We start from the raw sequence: 25,123 nt of genomic DNA, 5'->3' as shown, positions 1-25,123 counted from the left end.
TTCAGGGGGCTGGAAGAAGCCCCAGGTAAGTTAATGCATTTGTTTATTCAGTTAAAAGTTTATTTTACAACTACAACATCGCAGAGCATGCTGGGACATGCACGCACGTCAGCTCGCAGAAGCAAGCAACACATCTGCCTGCCTGGAAGCCCCAGCACGTGAAATTTTCCCGCCACGTGACGTCACCCCTAGCCTTCGAATGAATGGGTCATTGAAGGGGGAGGAGCGTCGGCTGACGCGTGGAAGACGTCACGCGTGCGGCAGAGTTCCCGGAAGTGGAGTGTTGACGGTGCTGGTGAGAGCGGAGAGTCGGTTACACGCACGGTAACTTCCGGCTCCGGTGCCCGTGTGAGCCCGCCGCGGCACGGCAGGTGAGCGCTGTACGGCGGGTGCCGGTGTGATAGAGGAGCTGTCAGTCGGGCTGCAGCCGCGTCAGGAGGCCTGCTGTTACACAATGCACTGACAGCTTGGCATTCTCCGGCTGCTGCCTTGTTGTCAGAGCATGCTGGGATGTGCAGCAGCAGCGGCATCATCACAGGGGAGCTGCCACTGACCTTCCAACACTGATCCCTGACCTGCTTCTGTCAGCTCAGTGACATGACATGTGACATAGTGTATTGCAGGCTCAGGCTGTAAACAATGCGACAGCATTGCTTTCCATATGGCTGAATCCAGTCATCTGTCATCACTGGTAAATGCTTTGTTTGTGGGAGTTTCCTCTTCACTGTTGCATGATTCAATTCTTTCTTTGCAACTTTAAAATGTACCTGAGATGGCAAAAATAACCCCAAAAATTATACATACCTGGGGTTACTTCCAGCCCTGTTCAGGCTAATTGATCCTATGCTGTATTTCCAGGCTGCCTGGATCCTTCGCTAGGCGACTCTGTAATGCCACCTGTGTTGGCGCAGTTGCAGTCCGACTGCTTGCGCTCCTGCTGGTGGGAGCGTTGGTTGCCTGAACACTCCCAGCAACAGGGTGGCTGGGCTGTTCATGCGCAGTACACCCAGATTTGCGGAGTTAAAAAAAAGGTTTTAAATTCCCGTTGACTTTGAACCTCTGCACGGTGTGCAGTAAGCGTAATATAATCATAATTTCAAACTTTGAAGATGGGCATAGTGATAAAGCTAGGGATCTGACAAAACTGTAGTTTTGCATGCTGCAGTAGCATAATACAAAATCAGTTATTTATTATGTTTTATCTGATACAGTGTTTTATTTCAAGAAAAGAGTATGGTTATTCAAATTTCTGCCCCCTGTTCTTCCCCCATAGATACCAAAATCAAACACTTGTGAAAAAAAGCCAAAGTGACAGTATTTTGATAAAAATACATAGTTACTTTTAGTACTCAGCTTTTTTTTTTAATACGTATGTCATGAGGGTATAGTACTATTAGTTTAACAAATAAGGCTTGTAATTATCAATAGACTACAAAAACACATGTTTATTTCCAAATAATATATTGTCACCATACATTGTACCAGGAACATAATATAAATGTTGTGATAGCCAAGACAAACTAGCAAATGTGTGGGTTTTATCTACAGAATTCAATTGTGATCAGCACCCACGGCTTCAAGAAGAAGAAGAAAAAAAGAAAATGGAGTGCTATGACCAATCGTCCCTCAGTACCTCTTAGACGGCAGCAACAGTATCCAAAAAAGTGGGAGCACCTCAAAAAAAGTAGCTCTTTTACATTAAAACATAAGCTCTTTATTCAAAAATTCTTAAAATTCATAAAAGTAGATGATCAAAGCATGGGGCTGAATTCCAGCGACAGCCCACTGTTTCAGACTTCACAGCCTTTCTTCAGGCTGGACAGTCCAGCCTGAAGAAAGGCTGTGAAGTCTGAAACAGTGGGCTGTCGCTGGAATTCAGCCCCATGCTTTGATCTACTTTTATGAATTTGAAGAATTTTTCAATAAAGAGCTATGTTTTAATGTAAAAGAGCTACTTTTTTAGAGGTGCTGACCACTTTTTTGGATACCTGGTTTTATCTACAGTAGCACTGTTTTTATTTTAAAACTATAGGCTATGGATTTGGAGAAATAGTGTATTTTTTCATTTTTGTTTGCGGAGGGTGCATGGAGGGATGTTTAGTGCCAATAGATCCGCTGAGGCAGACCTTAAAATGTAGTTTCCATTTTATTGGCAACCAGTATAGAGTTTGCAGTATTGGGGAGATGTGTGAGCTGGGGGGGTTGGCATTGAATAGGAGTCTGGCTGCTGCATTCTGTACTAAATGTAAGGGGCACTGGGTCAGATTTATCAAAGCATTACCAACATTTTTTTCTTCTAAAACTGTTCTAACCAGCAGAGGAACTGTTCTGCATGATAGTAAGACACTTCCCAAAGCCTACATAAGTGTCAGTTTAGTGTGGATTTCTAGAGCTACACTACAGTTAAGAAAAGTGCAAATCCATTCCTAAACTGCTGCAGATTAAGAAGTGCTCAATAGCCGTTCTACAGATAGTGCAGGCTAGACATGACCTGTGAAGGGCTCCTCCCCCTCACACAGAGCCTGCTGACAACAGATGTGTTGGTTACCTCAGCAACAGCAATTTCCCTCACACTGCGCTGTCTGAGAGACCTTCCTAACTCCTCCTATTAACAGTTTATGAAGGAATCTGCACTATTTAGTGATTTCTTAGAATGTCTGAGACAATTCTGCCCGGATTTCTAAATACCTACTAATATTTTGTCTCCAACACTTGATAAATGTCCCCCACAGAACCTTATCCGGGGATATGATGAATAGGGCATTGCAATAGTCCAGACAGGAGGGTACAAATGCATGAACTAATGTAGGTAGGTCTTCAGCTGACATAAGGTGTTTGATTTTTGCTATATTTTTTAGATGGAAGAATAAGGATTTGACAACAGCTGATACCTAGTACTGAGTGTTAGCTCATATTGTAAAGGGGAAGCAATTACAATATGAGCTGTCACTTAATAGATGTACAATATGAGTTGTCTGTCAGTAGTTATATAAGAGACAGGAAGCACATACAATATATCTGGTGTCGTGACAAGTCACATTGCATGTTTTCAGCAGCTGGAGGACATTGCCTGTCCAGGAATTACCAAGCTAAGGGGCTTCATTCAGTGACGTTATTTTTAGGTGTTGAGAATTGCAGCACTTGGTAGAGCTAATGCCTTCTGCTTAGTCCCGTGTGTTTAGTCTCAGTTGCAGGCTTTGGTATGCTGATTCATCTATTTACTGATTTAGATCATGTGTAAGTTTGTGTCAGCAAAACGAACAGCCGTTACATTTTTACCATTGTTTTGTAATATCCATTTTCCCCATATTGTTTGCTGCCACTGCTGAGGATTTTCAGTCTAAGAACTGTTGTAATAATACTAGTGCTACATTATTTAAAAACCTAAGTCTATGTCTATGTACATTTTATTATAACTTTATACATTTACTAGAAATGCTGTGGTTGAAAGGAGGTGACAGGGAGCATGAGACACAGTTCCAACTGCCCTGTGTCCTGATCACCCCTCCCAGCTGCGTGCGCTAGGCTTCAAATCAAATCTCAAATTTAGAATTTAAAAAAACAATTTTGCACCAAAACAGAAGGAGAACATCAGAAATCCCATCATGCTTTGCACAGCATCAGGGGGAAAATGCCCGGGCAGTTTTCTTCTGTGCAGCTAAAAATGAGGCTTGGGTAAGAAAAACAAATTTCGGATGCTGTGAAACTGTTAAAGGGATCTAAGCAGCTCCAGTCTTCAAATAGCTGAAAGGGCTACCATGTTTCAGAAGTTCAACCCCCTGCTACTTTTCCACTGCCATTATCCAAGATAGGTGTGAAATTCTTCAAGTGTGACTAATGCTTTCTGTTTGAAGTACATTGGGGAAGGTTCAGGGTTTGTTTGTGGTCATTTAAGTCTGACATGAATTCTTATCTGCCTTCCATCAGTTGCTCAGCGTCCCCAAGTCCTTTCACAGACGGAAGAGGTGCCTATTTTCACCCTTGAATGTAAAAAGATGAGGAAAAATGAAAGGTTTTTTTTTTTAATAAACCACGTTTATAGAATGCATTTTTCAATTGCTATAGAGCTGCCCTGGGTGTTAAAAATGATGGCTGCATTGCGTTTCCTGTAAAAAATCAGAACGAACAAGTGCCGTCACATGTTATACAGTTTAGCATGTCGGCATACAGTGCGGCTTCCGGGAGGAAGAGACCTGATGCTGTGTACCTGATCGGGTAAATATTACAGCGCTCCCTGCGATACTCTGCATGAGGAGGCAGGTATACCGGCTTGTGTGCCGCTGCACTGTTATCTCGCACAAGATAACAATGCGCGGTGGTCAAAAGGTTAAAGGAGTACCCCGTCCATCGCCATATGAGGATATGAGTGGAGACCAGCTGCTGTGAGATACATTCTCCTTGTGCCAAAGCCCTTCTCACCTGCATTGTTTTTGAAACTCAAGATGTGCAGCATCATGCTCCTTTGCATCACTCTTCCTCACTTTTCTGGCGGCCAGGCATTTTTCTTCATGTGCATGATGTCATACAGCGGAATTTCCAGAAACGAGGGTACCAAGAAGATCTCTGTTGATGGATAAAGCTCCCCATTAAGCATTGGGGTTGTTTCACAAAACATTCTTTCCCAGAACGTCTTTCAGGACAGCACCCCCTCTTGAGACTTGTCTCCCCTCCCTCACACTGGACAGGAAGCTAAAAGATACAAATTTGCATAGCAGATATGCAGGCAGCATAAATACCCCCCCAGCTCACCTAGAGCCCTCAGTTGTTTTTTCTGTCCCGGACGGGATGCTTGGAGATCCTCCGCAGGTGCCATCATTGTCAGGCGGCAGGGGCAGCGTTGTTGCGGACTGCAGATAGAGCTAGTCAGGGGAGCCGGCGTGCAGCTCGGACAGCGTGGAGGAGGCTTCTCCAGATCTGGCAGCTTCTATATACGCGCATAGGCGCGCAAAGGAAAAGTTCCGGGCGGATACCGGAAGTGCGTCACGCGCTGCGTCCCGTGTGACCGGAAGTAGGAAGCGCTGTTTTGCAGGCGGAATTCGGTGCACCTGGACCTACCCCACACTGATCAGGTAATCAACCAATACTATTTAAATGAAAGCAGTGCATGTTCCCACCTTTCTGGCAACATGGAGGACGCTGCAGGCCCCGCTCCGCTGGAATCTGCTGAGTCTGGCACTGAACCCTCTCTGGTAAGCGGCACAGGGGTGCTCTAATACCGGGGAAATATGTTTACGTGTGGGGTATGATAGGGATGTAGGGATCTGCACTAATTTAGGCCATATTATGCTTTATTGCAGCCTAAAAGGACAAGTCAAGCTCCCAGCATCACTCATCTACTTCTGCTTCTACATCTTCTTCTAAGGGAGAAAGAAAATGTCCATTATGCAATGCAAAGATTTCCTCTTCAACCAGGAAATTATGTCACCATTGCACTGATAAAATTGTGAAAAATGAATCGCCTGTAATATTTAAGGATCTAATGGGATGGATGAGATCAGAAATGTCCACAGCTATTAAGGAAATTAAGGATTCTGCGATAGCATCATCATCATCCACACCGGCCCCTTTGGAAGTTGTACAACCGGAAGATCCCATTCCCCCTCCTGAGTCCCCTTCGGTATCTTTAGTTCCCACAGCAGTTTCTAGAAAGAGAAGGGCTGAGGAATCAGTTGGGTCTGAACTATCTGAGGGAGAATTAGAAATTTCATCCTTTGAGGACATTTCGGAGGATGAAGGGGGGGAAAAGTCGGGGAAAAATCAGAAGTTTGCTTTTTCACATGATCTTATTAATGATTTATTATCTGCCATGCATAATACTATGGGCATTGAGACAGAAAGGAAATCTCTATCTCTGTTGGATCAAATGTATGAAGGCTTATCTGATCCTCATTCCTCTTTTTTTCCCCGCTCCATTCTTCTCTAAAAAGTATGATAAGAAAAGAGTGGGATAATCTTGAGAAACGGGCTTTTTGGCCAAGGACCCTTAACAGGCGGTACCCCTTTTCCTCTGAGGATCAGAAATTCTGGGGTCCCTCTCCTAAACTTGATCCAGCTTTATCTAGAGTTTCGAGAAATACAGACTTACTTTTTGAGGATTACGGGCACCTTAAGGACCCGATAGACAAAAAGACCGATAACCTTCTAAGGAGAGCTTGGGAGTCCTCCTCACTTACATTTAAACCTGCTGTTGCTTCCACGGCTGTTGGTAGATCCCTAAAAACCTGGTTGATAGAGACCCAACATAAAATTGCCACAGGGGTACCTAGGGAGGAAATCTTAACAGATTTCCCTAATTTGTTTAATGCCACCAACTATATGACTGATGCAGCGGATGACACAGTGAACCTTACTGCCAGGACTACTGCATTAGTCAATTCAGCTAGACGTGGAGTGTGGGTTAAAACTTGGAAGGGGGATAATTCCTCCAAGGCCAAACTATGTGGAATATCCTGTGAGGGAGAGTTGTTGTTCGGGTCTAAACTTGATGAGACCTTAGAGAGAACAGCTGACGTCAAGAAAAATTTTCCTGTTAGGAAGAGAGTTTTTCAGTCTAAACGTTCCTTTCGTGCCAACACCAAGCCAGAGTCGGATAATAAAACCACCACTAAGAAAAGATGGGCCCCCTATAAAGTGCAAAAGGGAAAATCAAACTTTACCCCTCATTCTTCAACCCAGGCTAATAAACAATGACGCCAGCATCCCAGTGGGGGGGAAGGATTACCCACTTTTACGAGACATGGCAGGAAATCAGTGGCTATTAAAGATAATTTTAGAGGGGTACAGCATAGAATTCATACAGGCACCCCCTCAAAGGTTTTTTGTCTGTCCAACTCCAAAGGACATTGTTCAAGGTCTAGCACTTCAAAGGAAAATATCCTCTCTACTGCAAAAAAGAGTAATCGGGGAGGTTCCAAAATGTCAACAGGAGTTGGGTTTTTACTCCCCAGTATTCCTGGTAAAAAAGTCTCAGGGAGAATTTCGATTCATCCTGAACCTAAAGGAATTAAACAAGTCAATAAAATACAGAAGATTTCGAATGGACAATATTTACTCTGTGATAACTCTCTTACAGAAAGATTGCTTCCTAGCATCTCTGGACTTAAAGGATGCATACCTGCACGTCCCAATTCATCTGAGATCACAACAATTCCTCAGGTTCGCAGTGCAGCTGGAAGGAAAGGTAAGACATTTCCAGTTTAATGCTCTACCTTTCGGCATCTCTTCTGCTCCTTGGCTCTTCACAAACATTTTGTCAGAAGTATTAGCAGTAATCAGGGGCAGGTCCATATCGGTTCTTAGTTACCTGGATGATTTATTGATTTGGGGACAGTCTAAAGACTCAGTGTTGTTGCAACTAGAATCTACTATTTCTTTGTTGCAATCTTTGGGATGGCTTATTAACTGGTCTAAGTCATCCCTAAATCCTTCCCAGTTCATGGCATTTTTAGGATTCAATATTTCTACTACTAGTGAAAGGATTTTGTTGCCAGAGAGAAAGATTTCTGCGATACTTAATGCTGTTTCTTCTTTCCAGCAGGCCCATTACATCTCCCTCAGAAAGGCAATGGCAATTCTGGGACTTCTAACTTCCGCCTTTCCGGCCATTCAGTGGGGTCAGTTCCATGCCAGAACTTAGCAAATTTGAATCCTAAAGGAATGGAACAGGGATGTGAAACTCCTAGACAAGAAAGTATTCATTCCTTACAGTATAAAGGTCTCACTCATGTGGTGGAAAGATGTCACACATCTGTCAGAAGGTCGGCTGTGGCATTATCCATCTCAATCAGTGATAACAACGGATGCCAGTCTGTGGGGTTGGGGAGCTCACATGGATGGTCGTCCAGCTCAAGGACAGTGGTCCAACAAAATGAGAGCCAGGTCATCAAACAGCAGGGAACTTCAGGCAGTATGGTTGGCACTACAAAGTTGCAGTCGAGACATAACCCAGAGTCATGTACTGATAAGAACCGACAACAGCAGTGTGGTAGCTTACCTAAATCGTCAGTGGGGGACAAGAAGTTCGTTACTGTGGTCCCAAACCAGACGAATCCTGAATTGGGCGGAAAGGAATCTGAGGTCTATAAGGGCCCGACGCTTAAAGGGTACAGCCAACCAGTTGGCGGACTTCCTAAGCAGGTCCCCTCTGAAGCAGGACAATTGGGCCCTAAATCCGGCAGTTTTTCAGGAAATCAGGGATCAGTGGGGATCCCCGGAAGTGGACTTATTTGCAAACAGGGACAATACCAAGTGTCAGAAGTTCTGCTCCCTGTGTCCCCTAGACAAGCCCTGGGCAGTGGATGCCTTCTCACTAAATTGGGGAACAGGTCTGATGTACAGTTTCCCACAATATCTCTCATCCCACGAGTTCTGAACAAGATCAGGCAGGATCAAGCTCACATGATTCTGATAGCCCCATTTTGGCCGAAGAGGCCATGGTTCACGTTATTACAGAAATTGACAGTATGTCAGCCAATTATTCTTCCGAATCGGCAGGATCTACTACAGCAGGGCATAGCCTTTCATCCGAACCTACAACTTCTTCACCTTACGGCATGGAAGCTGAGTGGAAAATCTTGAAAGCAAGAGGGTTCTCAGATAAGTTATCTGAGACCCTAATACAATGTCGTAAAAAAGTAACAAGGACTATTTATAATAAGACATGGTCAGTATATTCAAATTGGTGTAAAGAGAGATCCCTAGATATATCTTTATCTACCTCAGTTCTTGAATTTTTTCAGCAGGGACTACAAAAGGGGTTAAGTGTCAGTACCTTGAAGGTTCCGACATCTGCGATCAGTGTTTTTCGTGAAAACTGGCAGCAGAAGAATACTTTATTAGGTTTTTTCAGGCTCTGAAGAGAATTCGACCAGTAGTTCGATCCAGAATTCCTTCATGGGACTTAAATACAGTTCTTCAAGCTATGTGTACACCACCATTCGAGCCATTGAGGGAAATTTCAGATAAATTTCTTTCTTTAAAAACCGCCTTCCTGCTGGCAATCACGTCAGCAAGAAGGGTTGGAGAACTCCAGGCTTTATCGATTCAGGAACCATGCTGTGTTATTTCAGATGATCGAATTACAGCGAATGATCGAATAGACAGCGCCTTTCTTCCTAAGGTAGTATCTAAATTCCACAGATCCCAGGAGATATTTCTACCTTCCTTTTGCGCTAATCCATCCAATGAGAAGGAAAGACGTCTGCATTGTCTAGATCAGGGGTCTCAAACTCGCGGGCCATTTGCGGCCCTCGATACAATATTTTGTGGCCCTCGCCGGCATAAGCTTCCTTATAGTTCGCTTCAGTGCTCCCAAGTAATCTGCTGCATCCCTGCCGCTAAACGAGGGCTGCAGAGCCCCCAAATCGCCCGGGGGGCAATCCGCCGGCATTTCCTGGAAGGGGCAGAGCTTTCAGCTTCAGCTCTGCCCCTCCTGACGTCAATCGCCGCACGGATCGCCGCCTCTCCCCGCCCTTCTCTGTGAAGGAAGAGTGAGAGGGGCGGGCAGAGGCGGCGATGCGCCGCGATTGTGAAATCCCTTATGCGGCCCAGCCTCATCCTGACTTTGCCTCCTGCGGCCCCCACGTAAATTGAGTTTGAGACCCCTGGTCTTGATGTAAGAAGATGTATCATTCATTATCTCGAAAGGACTAAGGAATGGAGAAAATCGAATTCAATGTTGGTATTGTTTGGGGGAGTGTCTAGGGGGAAGCAGGCCTCCAAAGCTACATTGGCCAGATGGATTAGAGAAGCCATTACTACTTCATACCGATCTCAGGGGAAACTGCTTACTACTTCAATCAAAGCTCATTCGACAAGGGGTATCTCTACATCCTGGGCAAAGAGGGCTGGTGCATCCATTGAACAGATTTGCAAGGCGGCCACCTGGTCCAGTCAAAATAATTTTGTCAGGCACTACAGGCTTAATGTCCTATCCAGTGCAGACTTGAGTTTTGGCAGAAAAGTTTTACAGGCAGTCGTCCCACCCTAAGATTTCATCTTGTCTATCTCTCAAGAGGGGGTGCTGTCCTGAAAGACGTTCTGGGAAAGACCACATTTACTTACGGTAAAGTCTTTTCCAGTAGTCTGAAGGACAGCACCCCTGCGACCCACCCAGTGTGGGAAATATTGAGGTAAATATACAGATTATTTTGTTTTTTATTTATTGAAGCCAACGTCCGTATAATCTTTTTTTATTAACTGAGGGCTCTAGGTGAGCTGGGGGGTATTTATGCTGCCTGCATATCTGCTATGCAAATTTTTATCTTTTAGCTTCCCGTCCAGTGTGAGTGAGGGGAGACAAGTCTCAAGAGGGGGTGCTGTCCTTCAGACTACTGGAAAAGACTTTACCGTAAGTAAATGTGGTCTTTCCTTTATTTAAAAAGGAACTTTAACCAAGGATTGAAAGTCATTCCAATCAGTAGCAGATACCCCCTTTCCCACGAGAAATCTTTACCTTTTCACAAATCGATCACCATGGGGGCCTTTATGGCTGATATTGTGGTGAAACCCCTCCCACCGTGTGATGTCATGACCATTGTTACTATTGTGGTTCAGCTATAGGTGCAGCTGCATTTGTTTCTTGGGTTTTCGTTTTGTGCTTTAGCTCTGCTTTGTGTAATGGAGCAAAGGGTGAAGGTTATGACAACCAGGGAATTGGCAACGTCTAATAAAAATAGGCAGCATTCAGAGTTTGATCCCTTGTTCATTTTTAATTTGCAGTTTTCTGATCTCTAGTGACCTTTGTTATCATAACATAGCAACTGTCAAAATGCCAGCTGTCGCTTCTTTGCTTTAGATCATCTTTACCTATGGCCTGGATTCTTTTACAGGATTATAGTGTGCAATAAATATAGTGCTGGAGTTTCATCGTTTACTCATTTATAACATATACCCCCCCCCTCCCCCATATTAAACTGCTAATATGTTAATGGTTTGTGGGAGAAACTGAAACTTCTCAGGTAATTTCATTTCTCCTGTTGGACGCAAAGCACTTGCAAGGCAGCCACTAAAGCACACTCAGTAGGCAGAAGCAGTGTTGGGGAGTCTTAGCCAAGATCTCCTTACTGAATAGGTGCTGCCTTACTGAGCAGGAAGAGATGAGATTTGAACCCAGGTCTACTATGTCAGAGGCAGAAGCCCCCATTATACTATCTAGCAGTCTATAGTGTATCCGAGGCAATATGTGACATGAGATAAACGTGTATGTACAGTACAAAACCTATTAAAAACCGGGCTGTTTTACCTGTTTTATTTTGCTGCCTGAAAGAGTTAATTTCTAGGCATGGAAGTCACAGCTTCTGTCTTATTGATACCTCATCCAGAATATAGTAAACATTACTGATGAGTAGATTACAGCCATAAAAGTTTTACTGGCAGAATACAAATTCTAAGGATAGGGAGAAATAAAATACATTAACTATTGACCCTTTTCTAACTCTGGGACACTTAAAGCGGTATCCTCACCATAAAAATCAAATTTCAACAGCAACTGGTCTGAGTGTATTAAGTGATAAAGATGCTAATCCTGCATTCAAAACTTTCAAAACTTTTTCTGCTGTTATGATTTGGAGTTATCACATACTTAAAGGACTTACGAGGCGAAATAGTCCAAAAAAGTTAAATACCTGTATGAAATATCAATGCACGGAGGGCGCCGTTCCGCCGGGTCTCCGCATCTCAATGTGCACCCGCGGCCGGTTCCGACCCCACAGCCCGGGTCGGGCTCTCCTTCCTCCACTAAGATGGCCGCCGGAGCTGACCGCGGCTGCGCAGTCCGCATATGCGCGAGTGCGGCTGTGCAGCTCTAGGGCCTCCCCCCTGATCCACGCTATAGGCAGTCTCCTGTTGCGTGGATCGGGGGGAAGGCCCTAGAGCTGCGCAGCCGCACTCGCGCATATGCGGACTGCGCAGCTGCGGTCAGATCCGGCGGCCATCTTAGTGGAGGAAGATGAGCCCAACCCGGGCTGTGGGCTCGGGACCGGCCGGGGGGGCACATTGAGATGCGGGGACCCGGCGGAACGGCGCGGACCGCGCCCTCCGTGCATTGATATTTCATACAGGTATTTAACTTTTTTTTGGGCTATTTTGCCTCGTAAGTCCTTTAAGGAACACTGGCCCTTTAGTGGTCGTGCCAAAGAATTGCATGCTGGGGGTTCTTTTTTATCTATAATCTATTCCTCCTCTTCCCTTTATTTCCCTGCCAGCTTCTTATCTGAAACCTAATCCCCTACTCACTTGTGTTTACAAGCAAGGCTGAGGCAACTCAGCGATTAGAGGAGACAAGAAAAAAAGTAAAGGGCAGAAATGACATCACGAGTTAGCCTTAACTCTGGGCAAAAGACATGGCCCCCACCAGGAACAGAATTCTCGTCATTTACTATATAACATTCACTGAAATCAAAACGTGGACAGTAAAATACATGTGTTATGTAAGTAGGTCAAGTATTTATCTACTTATATATGTGTTTTTTTCCCTGGCATAGTATGGCTGATCCTACTGCTTTAATAAGCTGCCACTGAATAGACACATTAAAACATTCAACCTATTTTGTAAATGTTTGAATATAAAAGAAAACCCTGGAATATTTTATAAAGGACATACATTTTTAGAAGTAGGAGAATATAATTATTTCATCAGTTTATTTTCACCTCAGGTTCACTTTAATTTAAGTCCTGTTCTGAAAGGCCCCTTTGCCGTCATCTACTTCTACTGCCAGATTGTATTGAATAGTTTCCTCTGTACCTAGTACTAGGGATGACTCATTCAGTATGTTAGTATGTGTGTGTTGTTGTTTTTTTCTGCTTGCAATGTGGGTTTTAATGTAGGACCCTCAAGTGTTCGTGGTTTTAATAACTCAGCTAGAGGAATTTGAAAGTAGACTTTTCCAAGAATCGCCTTGTTTGCCTACATTTTAGTGCATTTTTTGTTTTTACGAGTTGTGTATGTTGATGAAGTAGAGAGAGTGTGTTTTGGTTTTGTGTGTGCAGGTCTTCCTGTAGTGGTGTGGGCACGGAGTGATGACTCAGTTTTCTACTTTTAAAGCTTAGTCACATATTTTTGCACCACGCCCATGCTTCTTCTTAGGGCTCAAAGCTGGCAGCGTAGGTGAAATGAAAGGTCACTCTTTCCTTCCTACTAATCCTCTTGTTTTTGTTAGGAAAAAATGTGTGTTAGCAAGTGAGAGAAGACCACAAGTGGAGAGCCATCCCCTTGACTTCCACTTACCACTACTTTGTAAAGCGAACACGGTTCATCAGCACACAAAGTTAGATGCAACACACTTTAATGTGCAGTATTCCACATCAGGTCAACCAGGGATGTCCTTATTCCATGAGGGTGCGCTTGCTTTTTGCCTTATTGTAATCCATAAAGTGAAGTGAAGCATGCACACCTGCTTAAATCAAAGTGGGTACCCGAACCTGACCCGCATTTCGAGTCACTCGAGGGTACCTGACCTGATGCCCTGTGTGGGTCTGTTTCAGAGCCGCTACCCGCACCCAACCAGCAACCCGCTTTCTGGTGGATCTGGTACCCGCTACCCACTCCTGACCCACAATCTGCTTTCTGGTGGATCTGGTACCCGCTACCCATTCCTGACCCACAACCTGCTTTCTGGTGGATCTTGTACCCGCTACCCATTCCTGACCCACAACCTGCTTTCTGGTGGATCTGGTACCCGCTACCCACTCCTGACCCGCAACCTGCTTTCTGGTGGATCTGGTACCCGCTACCCACTCCTGACCTGCAACCTGCTTTCTGGTGGATCTAGTACCCGCTACCCACTCCTGACCTGCAACCTGCTTTCTGGTGGATCTGGTACTCGCACCCGACCTGCAACCCTATTAAAATAAAAACTGGTATCCGACCTGCATTTCGGGTAACTCGCGGGTACTGGTACCCGATGCCGGCCTCTACCTGGCGTGCTGTCATCTATTGGATCGCAAAGAGTCGGATTTGACTGAATAGCGACTGAACAATGAAACAATAAAAATACAATAAAGTGTTATTATTTTGAAAGCAAATGAACCCATAGATGTAGAGAAATGTGGCCCTTCATAGAACTCAACGTAGATCACCACCGTGCCTGATGAACATGGAGTTGAGAGACATGTCTCAGTAGTTTGATAAAACATCTGCTCGTGTGCGATCAGCTCTAGGCAGATACCACAACATATATTTAATACTGAAGTCTACTTTAGGAGTTACCGAGACTTATAAGGATTGCTCCAGGCAAGTATTAAAAACACATCGTTAGTCTAGTTCTGCGTTCATTTGCAGTGATTACTTCTGCTGGGTTGTACATCAGCAGATTTAAAGGCAGCTTGTCAGGACAGAAATGTGTCAGCCGGCTCTGCTGATGTGTTTTTAAATGTATACTATTTAGGTTTGCCATTTGTATTCTTGCATTAGTAGATTGTGATTTATTTGCTTGGAGCTGTTGAGTACCAGGGCAAAGCAATTGTGACTGTATTTTATAGTTCAGAGAAGATTCATGTAGCTGAACATGCATCTTTATATTTAAAACTTAAAAAAAATCAAAGCAGATTCTAATAGCAATATGTACAGTATATAAAAGCCACATGGTGAACAGAATAACTACTTCGTGGGTCACATGTTTTTGCTGCTGTAAAAAACTTGCAATCGGGATGTGATCAAGTGACACCCTGAAGTAGGAAGAATACATTCCAGACCTCTTTTCCCAGCATCCTTGCAGCAGGGGGGCGCTACATACCAATATACAACAATTTATAGCTATAGAGTTTCTGGTGCTGAAGTCAGGATATTTAACATGAGAGTATTCTGAATAATTTACTGAAGTCTACTGAAGTCTACTATATGTCACTACACTGCCTTACAGTCTTAGTAGTACAAGCTTACTAAAACCTTGTACACACACCTGACTTAAAGAGGAACTCCAGTGAAAATAATGTAATAAAGTGCTTCATTTTTACAATAATTATGTATAAATGATTTAGTCAGTATTTGCCCATTGCAAAATATTTTAAATCCCTGATTTATATTCTGACATTTATCACATGGTGACATTTTTACTGCTGGCAAGTGATGTAGCTGCTTCTTGCTGTTTTGGTAATTGGAAACAGCTGTAAACAGCTATTTCCCACAATGCAACAGGGTTCACAGACAGGAAACTGCCAAGAGTACGTACTCAGAATTTCTTTGTGGGAGGGGTTTCACCACAATATCAGCCATATAGCGCCCCCTGATGGTCTGTTTGTGAAAAGGAATAGATTTCTCATGTAAAAGGGGGTATCAGCTACTGATTGGGATAACGTTAAATTCTTGGTCGGAGTTTCTCTTTAAGACGGCCGATTAAGGACTACCTTAGCCAACAGTTAGGCATGTGTACGGCACTGGGCGACCCCCAACGTCCAACCTGTGAGCGATCCACCAGACGACTCTTCTCAACCCCAGCAACCCGAAACCCCGGCTGATCTCATCGTTTGCGCCGCCCGCTCCCCTGTTTTGCATGCACCGCTCGTTGCCATATCCCCCCCTCTTTCCCCAGCATAGCTGACAACGTTGTCTGCTACACAGCTTATTCAACCTGAAGGTAGAGCTGCACTATAAAGTGAATAGGATCATTGCTCTAAGACAGTGAACATGCTTTTTAAAAAAGGTGAACGATGTCCATTTTTGAGGATAATAAATAATAAAGTAACTCCAAATTCATTTACGGTGAAAAAAGCATGTATTATCCTTTATTGCAAAACTTCTCCAATACATAAAAACATTCAAAACAATTAAAATCTCCCCTGGGTCTGATCGTTATCAGAAATCCCACTTTGAATATACTTTGGATACTTTAGGTTGTCCATAAAGGTGGTAAGATTGTACAATCAAGATTGTATGTTTAATGGGCACCTTTAAGTCATCCACTTTGAGCAGATACGCAGACCATGAACACAGAACACTGGCGTTCTTGTTCCATATAAGCGCTGGAACTGAAGCCAGATGCTCTGTATGCTGTGTAGTCCATAGTGGCAGCCTTCATGGCAAGTTGCCTCTCTACAGGTAATTGGCAACATCTGTAACATTGTGCCTTCTGTCTGGCATTTGTGGTAAGCAGAAGACACGATGTAACAAGCTGCTCTTGTATACATATATTCTGTACCGCGCTCTGTATTTATTCTGTCTGCTGTTCTCTATTTATTCTGTCTGGTTTACCCCTCAAATCTCTTTTCAATGAAATCATCCTTTTCTGCATGAAATCTTTTCGCTATATTCCAGTGTTTTCCCTTCTATGCCTCTTTTACTGCAGCAAGCTTATAATTATTGGCAAAGTCCAGCAGTGAGTCAGAGGAGAAGCATGCTACAGTGTTTCCTCTGGAGCTGTCAGAATTTCTTTCCCTAAATAAGCAGAATCTTTTCTTATTACAGCAGATTCCATGCTTCCAGTGTCCCCAGTCTGCAAAGTATTTGCACAGTGATCCTGTCATTAGGCACAGGTGGTGATTTATTTGGGTTTTATAACATGAGGTATTCAGTGTGAGCAGATATGCATTATGTGACACAAACTGTCATGCTGGGTGACATTTTGCTGACTTGTATGGATCTGATGATGAGCAAGCAGCTTGTGGAAAACTTTGCACTTTTGACTTGAGAAATTGGTATCATAAGGCAGCATCTGCTGAGCATGTCTTGTTTATTTCTTGTAACAAGCATGCTCGAGAATGTTCAGGGTGTGTCCATTGGAAATGCACTACCTTCTATTGAATCTTTATGATATTGCAAAAAATGACATTATAGCCGGGCAAGCAGTACAGCCTGGGGACAATCGTGTTTATAAAAGGCGGTCGAGATGGTTGCCTCAAACTCTGGTTGGCTAGTGCAGGGTTTCTCAACTCCATCCTCAAGTACTCCCAACAGTATATGTTTTGTGAAAATCCGCAGAGGTAGTTAGTGAGCTCTTGAGACTCTAATTACCTCACCTGTAGATGTTTGTGGTTTTCTGCAAAACGTATACTGTTGGGGGTACTTGAGGACTGAGTTGAAAAACCCTGGGCTACTGGAAGCTGCAGCTAGGATAGACATTCTGGCTTCAATTTAGGCTACACACTGAGAACATCTGACAATAGTGGGGGCTTGAATTCTCAAAGCAGTTTGCTCACTTAAAGCAAGACTTAAGTGAAAAAACAAAACAGATGCTCAGCTATGGTAACAGTGCTGGAACGAGGGGACCATGAGAGGAATGGGAAGGTGCTATGTGACCCAGAGCCTTCCCTCTCCATATGTGAGTATCTGTTTTGTTTTTTATTTTACTTCAGACTTGCTTTAAGATGTCCGTTAAAGTGGCCACTAACGGTCCAATGCCTAGCAAAAAATTGTTAGAGACCCTGTACTGAAAAAAACATGCCCTGGGGGCTACTAACCTCAGGAGGGGGGGAAGCCTGGGTCCCAATGAGTCTTCCTGCTCCCCTATAGCTGCAGGCAATCCAGCGCTGGCTTCCCCGAAGTGTCCTGCAATCCTGGCTCGACAAGGCTTGATATATTTACCTTCCCTGGCTCCAGCGGGGGCGTTGTTGCGGCTCTCAGCACGGAAGTAGATGGAAATAGCCGATCTCTGTCGAGTCCGTTCTACTATGCAGGTGCAGGAGACTTGCGCCTGTGCAGTAGAGCAGCGATCGGCTATTTCTGCCTATCTCCGACCGGAGAGCCGATACTGCGCTGGAGCTGGGAAGGTAAATATTTACGTTCCTGCTGTTCGGAGGGCCAGAGCGAGACCTCTGTGGGACACAGGAGGACAGGGTAAGCCTCGGTAGGATCCAGAAGCTTCCCCCACCCAAGTTGAGTACCCCCTAGGGGAACTTTTTTTAGTTACAGGTTTTCTTTAGAGCGATCAGAAATTCTGATCAGATTGGTTGTAAATAATCTCTGTTGATGGGCACAATCAATTCTGAACGATTCTAACAATAGTTGTACGACTGGATTTTCATCAAACCAAGATTTGGATTTTCTTGTTGGTTGTGATAGATAGGAAGCAAAAATTGGTTCGTTGATGGTGTAGTGAACGATTTTTCTTCCAATCAGAATTACCTGATCACTTGGATGATTTTTCACTAGAAAGTGGAACGCTAATGGCCACCTTTCATTGTACAATATTTCCTGCAGATGCGATAGTTCACTCATATATTTACAATTGACTCAGAAAATCACAATCGCGCAGTATGTGGAGAAAATCACTGTGAAATTATTCTATGGTGGATTAAAATACAAAAGTTTGTGGATGGGTTTGTTGGATCTTACTGTTGTATCTGAAGAGAAAAAGTGTACTAATCGACCCCTTTATGAGAACAATGGATAATTACCTTCCGATTACTTACGATCCAGCAAATCTGATTGCTCATATCTGCGGGAAATATTGTACCATTAGAGGGCACCTTTTCTCAAAGGATGGAGAGAGAGAAGGGACTTATGGGAGCTATGCTCAATGCATTTGGACTTGGCAAGATTTTTTTTCTCTTATGGGCTATACATTTTAGGGTACTGCATAGTGCTTAAAGAGAAACTGTACTGAAAATAAAAAGTCAAAATAACCATACACAGGTCATACTTACCTCCCATGTAGTCTAGTTCACGATCTTTCTCCTTTCCTGCGTTCTGTTTGTCCACTGTGATCAATGTAAAAATGGCCATTACCCCATAACAGCTTCCTGGTCAGCGCACTGTTAAACTGAAATATCACCCACTTGAGCCATAGGGAAACATGGACAATACCTTGCACATTCAGTTGTAATTGACAGCTGTTGATATATAACTGACAGCAACTGGTATATTTCAGTTCTGACAAAATATTGTCAGAACTGGAAGGGATCACTGTAACAAGAAAATGATGAGACTCTGAGAGGAACTGATGGTGAGGTTAGTATGTAATATTCATTTGCAGCTACATCATGTGTTTGTTTTAAATACTTCTCCTCGCTTCAGGTTCCCTTTAACATCTGCAGGCACATCAGGACTCTAAGGGATACATGTAGCACATAATCAGACCTCAGCAGCAACTGCGGCTGCATCCTTACAGTGGCTAGTTGGGATATCCAGTTGTTATGCAGCCCTAGAACCCTACAGATTCATATCTTGTATTGATGAGGGGTCAACATTATGTAATGAATTAAAGAAAGTACTCCACCCACAACTGTTTTGCAGGGTGGGTATGTTGGTCTGTATACACATGATGCATACCAGTCCAATCTCAGTCGCTGGATCATCTTGCTTGAATAGGTGCTACACGTGTTCATGCCATACTTCCTTTCTGCCAGGTCCATTTAAGCAATCGGCTGTGGATGCCTGTGGTAGCTTTTATTCAATCACCTAAATGGATATTATTATTTTGGATATATAGCAAAAAATGCAAGAGATACAGGCATTTTCTAAAACTATATACTCTATTGCTTAGCATTATAGCTTACTCTCCATTACCCCTGATAATGTAGGAGTTGCGAAACCAGTCAGGAACCTAAGGAGAGTGGACAAGTTTCTACCAAACTACCTTTTAGCACTATTTATGTGCCTGTGTTGCATAACAATTTATGCAAAAGGTCCTGTTGGCTGTGACCCAGCAACATGAGCAACTATACCTGTGACCAGCATCTGGTTCTATCTCATTTTTTATGTGGTGGTGGCCACCTGTGTGAGCTTTTTGGTGCACTGGGCGGCTACACGTATTAAAGAGGAACTCCAGTGAAAATAATTTAAAATTGCTTAATTTTTACTATTATTATGCTTAAATGATTTAGTCAGTGTTTGCCCATTGTAAAATCTTTCCTCTCCCTGATTTACATTCTGACATTTATAACATGGTGAAATGTTTACTGCTGGCAGGTGATGTCAGTGGAAGAAGATGCTGTAGGCTTTTTTGGCAGTTAGAAATAGTTGGAAACAGCTGTTATTTTCCACAATGCAACAAGGCTCCCACAGTGTGATGTCAGAACCATAGTCCTGGCATCACTCTGTGGGAGGGGTGTCACCACAATATCAGCCATACAGAGCCCCCTGATGATCAGTTTGTGAAAAGGAAAAGATTTCTCATGGGAAATGGGGTATCAGCTACTGATTGGGATGAAATTAAATTCATGGTTATGATTTCTCTTTAAGCACACAAGACTGAAAAGTGACAGTAATTAAGCATTGAGGTTTTATTGGAAGTTTGGATTTATATAGTGCCATCCTCTTCCGTGGAGCAGTACAATAGATGGACATGAAAGATGCTTCATACAGGAACTGTAGTGTGGGGAAACACTTTCTTCAAGCCTGTTTTATGTGCGTCACACACATACCTGGCACTGCCCTCCACATACACTGCCATGTTTTAAGAAGGCAATACTCCACATAGTTGCTGTATGCAATACAACCAGGCTGCTAACTATGTCTCACTTGTAACTGCATAGCCAAGCACTGAAGCCAGCTATAAGTCTCTGCCACAGATGACTCTGATCCAAATATGCCATAACGCTGAGTAAATGGATTATCTTTGACAGTTTTAATGATTTGACTCCTAAGAGCTAGGCTTTTTTATACAAAGGTTAAAAAGGGTGTCTGGGGTCAAGCTATTTTCCTCATCAGTCAAGAGGTTATTTTGGGAGAGCCGCAAAGTAAAGAAAAAAATGCTGATGTGAATGGCATAGCATTTTCCATTCTGTGACAGCAGAGTCATTGTGTGCCAGTCAGTGAGAGGGGGGCTTCTGGCAACAGTGATGGGCAGTGAGGGGTTTTCAGTGTGGCCCTCAGTAAAGAGGAAATCTGTCTAGCATTGTCTGCCTGACCTCACGTTACAGTGTAGTCTGAAACACTGTTCATTGATGACTTGCAGCATGTGAGGTATTTCTACATCTCCATGTAGTGTAAGCAATTACTAGGATAAAGATCAGAAGGTGATGTGACTTCTAGTAATGCTGGATAATATACTGCTCCCCATATTGTCCTTCTATGTGTGTGACTGCATGATATAGATTGTACTCACACAGAACAATTTATATCAGTCCTTGTCACTGAAGATGAAGTACACTAGGTTCTGGAGCACCAAAAATGTTGAGTAGTCAATGCGTTTTACTGTGTTATTTATGTTCAGATGTTACAATCCAGTTCTGACTAATGCTGGGTACACACGGCAAGATTTTCCATGCGATTTTGCGATTTTTTTTTTTTCCACACTAGATTCTGCGCTCGATTCTCTTATCTTCATTTGTTTTTCTTATCTTTTTCCATTCACCGCTATGAGAAATTGAGCGCGGAAACGATTGGGAGTAATATCGGACATGATGGATTTTATCAATTGTATTCATCTATCGCACGGAAAATCGTACCGTGTGTATTGGGCGTCAGATCTGACAACGCAAGTGACTCCCGAAAGCTCATACCTAGAACATTTTTAATACAAATGAACAGTGCCACATTCGGTGCTCAACAGTTTTATGCTGAAGGTGAACAGACTTCCACAGCAATCTTCCTTTTGGAAAGCATTGCTGAAATAGCTATCTCTATACATATGATTAAAACTCCTTCCACTTCCACCCTGTGGACCCAGAGGACAACAGCTTATGATGTCACTGCCTCCCATGTTCCACATGGCCCATGCCTATGTGGATAGGGAACTAGCTTATAGATAGAAAACAGAGTTGTGGTCAGTGGATCTTATTCAAAATAAATGGGTGACTGTTAGCAGTGGGATGCCACAGGGGTCAGTATTGGGTCCAGTACTCTTCATTTTATTTATTAATGATCTACTAGATGCCGTAGAAAGCATTTTTGCAGATGATACAAAATTGTGCAAAATCACTCTCTGGAAGATAGTGACATATTGCAACAGGGTCTGGATAGGATGGCTATATGGGAATATAAATGCCAGATAAAATTCAATGTTTAAAAATGTAAAGTCATGCATTTTGGTCGTAGCAATGGTCTAGCACCATACAAAATAAAGGGGATACAGATGGGGACCTCAAACTTGGAGAAGGAGTACTCCTTGACAACAAGTTAAATAATCGTATTCAATGCCAAGCCGCTGCAGCTAAAGCTACTAAAATTTTGGGATGCATTAAAATGGAAATAAAAACTCGAGATGCTAGCATAATATTGCCCCTGTTTAACTCTCTAGTAAGGCCACATCTGGAATATGGAATTCAGTTCTGGGCACCACATTATAGGAAAGATATTGCAGTCTTAGAGCAGGTGCAGAGACGAGCTACTAAATTGATACGTGGGATGGAAGGTCTCACTTACCAAGAAAGGTTAGATAAACTGGGTTTATTTAGTCTGGAGAAAAGACGCCTTAGAGGGGATCTAATTAACATGTATAAATACATCAGAGGGCAGTATAAAAGCTTGGCAGATGAGCTTTTTGTCCATAGGCTTTCACAAAGGACTAGAGGATATGAGCTGCGCATGAAGGAAAAATGTTTTAGCCATTTATTTAGGAAAGTGTTCTTTACAGTAAGAATGATTAAGATGTGGAATGCATTGCCACAGGAAGTAGTTATCGCAAATTCTATATCTGCATTTAAAGCAGGCTTCAATGCTTTCCTTGTGTTGAAAGTCAACCATGGCTACAATTACTAGGTAATGCCCAGTGATCTTGATCCAGGGATTTTATCTGATTGCTATCTGGAGTCGGGAAGGAGCTTTTTCCCTTTTGGGGCTAATTGGACCATGCCTTGTAAGGGTTTTTTTTTTGCCTTCCTCTGGATCAGCAGGGATATGTGAGAGAGCAGGCTGGTGTTGTACTTTATTTTCTGGTTGAAATCGATGGACGTACGTCGTTTTTCAACCCAAATAACTATGTAACTATATAGAGTGTTTACAACTCTCCTGAATCCTTGCTGAAGCCAGAACTTATTCTTTGGCAAAGATTCCTCAGTGCTCCTGGGTGGCCTGCTGTGTGTGAATTTAGTGGCTGCAGCGCTGTTAATCAAACTTTATAACAAACACAGAGACATCTAACATGCTACTTAAAGGGACTCGAGCACCTGTACGTTAAAAATATGAAATGAGCCTCCCCTTAAGGGAGGTTTATGATAGGGTGCCGTTGAGGTGGTAGGCTTTACTTACCTACGGGCAGCTGCTCCCCCCCCCCCCCAAATTATGGGGTTTGCCATCTTCCCCAGGGAGCGACCACAGTTTGAAACTCCCGCGTCATATACATCCGTCTGCCGCATTGCATGCTAAGTGATGTAGACCATTACCTTTCACACCCGATGCTGCGTTTCGATACGTTGCGGTACGACGCGTCCCGGCGCATTTTATCGTCGGGAATCGCTGTTTCCCCTTCGGGTTAATTAACTACTACCGCCGCTACTCAGCGTCGCACCGGAGTGTCCCGACGACACGCCGCAACGCGTGCAGGAGCCGTTCTCCTGCACGCTTTCAGTGTGTAACGGGCCTTATAGATCTGGCAAATGGGGAAATAACTTTTGGAAACAAGCCCTGGCAGAGGTTGTAAGCATATAGTCAGTATCCAGTATGTTTCTATTATTCTATCTTGCAATCCTTTGGTTATAATTACCTGTTAAAGTGAACCTGAACTCTTGCACAGGACTGAATACATACATAGAGGAATGCACCCTGTATGTATTTAGAGAGTTTAGCCTGTTTAATTCCCCCTGATTTGTGTCTAATCACAAGTTGTAATCTGATCTCTCACCTGTCACATGACTGCCTATGGCAGAGATGGCAGGTAAGGCCATTTGAAAGCAAAGGCCATTAACAATATGTCTGCTTCCATGAATCAGGAAGTAGAAACAGTGCAGATTTAGTATAGGATTTGTATCAGCTGTAACAAAGAAATGTTTTTTGTTTAAAGGTTATTATGCTGTTGTGTAGCCTTTAAAACAGGGAGGAAGTTCTGAGTACAGTACAGATAATAAAACTTTCATGCAGGACAAATAGAAACTGACACAGACAATGACCTTAAATGTTCGTGCAGAGTGGAAGATGCATGGACAAGCGATTTTCCAATTGTGTTGATTTTATAAGCAGTCTTACTCAGTTCAGATCTATAAATCGCAAGACACCTTTTAAATATCAATAATTTTATCGGTTTTAACCAGAAGACTTTATTTTTACTTCTTTATCATAAAATGTCAATGGATAACCTATACAGGTTAAGACCAGTAAGAAAGCTACAAAAGGGTAAAGATAAGAGATAGAGAAAGAAGAAAAGTACCAGGGCTGTGGAGTCGGTACAAAAATCATCTGACTCCTCAGTTTTTGAAACCACTGACTCCGACTCCAAGTACCCAAAATGGCTTTGACTCCTCAACTCCGACTCCTTAGTCTAATACTTACCAGAACTAAGGAATTGGTACATAAATCAATGCCCCCCCCCCCCCCCCTCAACTCCGACTCTTTAGTCTAATACTTACCAGAACTAAGGAATTGGTACATAAATCATTGGGTTCCCCCCCCCCACACACACACACACACACCACAAGCACTTCTTGTGCCTCCATCCCCAACCTCTTTTAAAGAGGAGCTGTTAGGTATAAGGTCTCAGAGAAAATAAACACATATATCAGTAGCTAAAGATTGGCTGTACTTACATTACATATGCATTTCACTGTCCACGTTTGGATTTCACAGAATTTGTATATAGTATATGCAGAGATAAATGCTCCTGACAGCTCATGGCAGGCTCCATGTTTTTCTGTCAAATGTGTCGTCATGTCCTGCCTGCTTCCTGATCACAGATAAGCTGGTACTAAATAACACAGTGTGCAGTGAATATTAATGAGCCATGTGGCTAGGAACAATAGCTGACTCCTGCAGTGTACTCTGCCCGGAGATTTATCAGTGCTACGCGATTACAAGCTGCTGTAACGTCTCATTAGCAGCCGAGGGGAGAGCCCCAGAATGCTTTGCAGTATGATATGCGGCTTGCGTCTTCTTAAGAATAACAGACTTGCTGATAAGCACACATCAAAGGTAACTGAGATTTTTATCTTCACTAATTGCTTTTGGGCTTCCTTCTAAACTGTTTAACACAGGAGAATAGAGGTTTAAATTAGCTTCTGCAGCCTGACAGTTACTCTTTAATCATTATTTTCCAAACCTTGCACAGGACATTTTGTCAAGCTTTGTACCAAATTTGTTACATTTTTCTTTATCTGCAGA

At 43.2% G+C, this 25,123-nt stretch overlaps 1 protein-coding gene across 1 annotated transcript in view; it reads left to right on the top strand.

The window, feature by feature from the left end:
• Nucleotides 1-247: 247 nt before the first annotated feature.
• MAFK (MAF bZIP transcription factor K) overlaps nt 248-25,123 on the top strand; it is a 45,626-nt gene continuing 20,750 nt past the window's right edge. Inside the window, exon 1 of the mRNA XM_068244504.1 lies at nt 248-371. The gene's annotated coding sequence lies outside the window, so the exon portion shown is untranslated. The remainder of the gene's footprint in view (nt 372-25,123) is intronic.

Source organism: Hyperolius riggenbachi, chromosome 7, assembly GCF_040937935.1.
Source record: "Hyperolius riggenbachi isolate aHypRig1 chromosome 7, aHypRig1.pri, whole genome shotgun sequence".
NCBI lineage: Eukaryota > Metazoa > Chordata > Amphibia > Anura > Hyperoliidae > Hyperolius > Hyperolius riggenbachi.
Note: the sequence above shows the minus strand (reverse complement) of the source record. Positions and strands in the feature narration are given on the sequence as shown.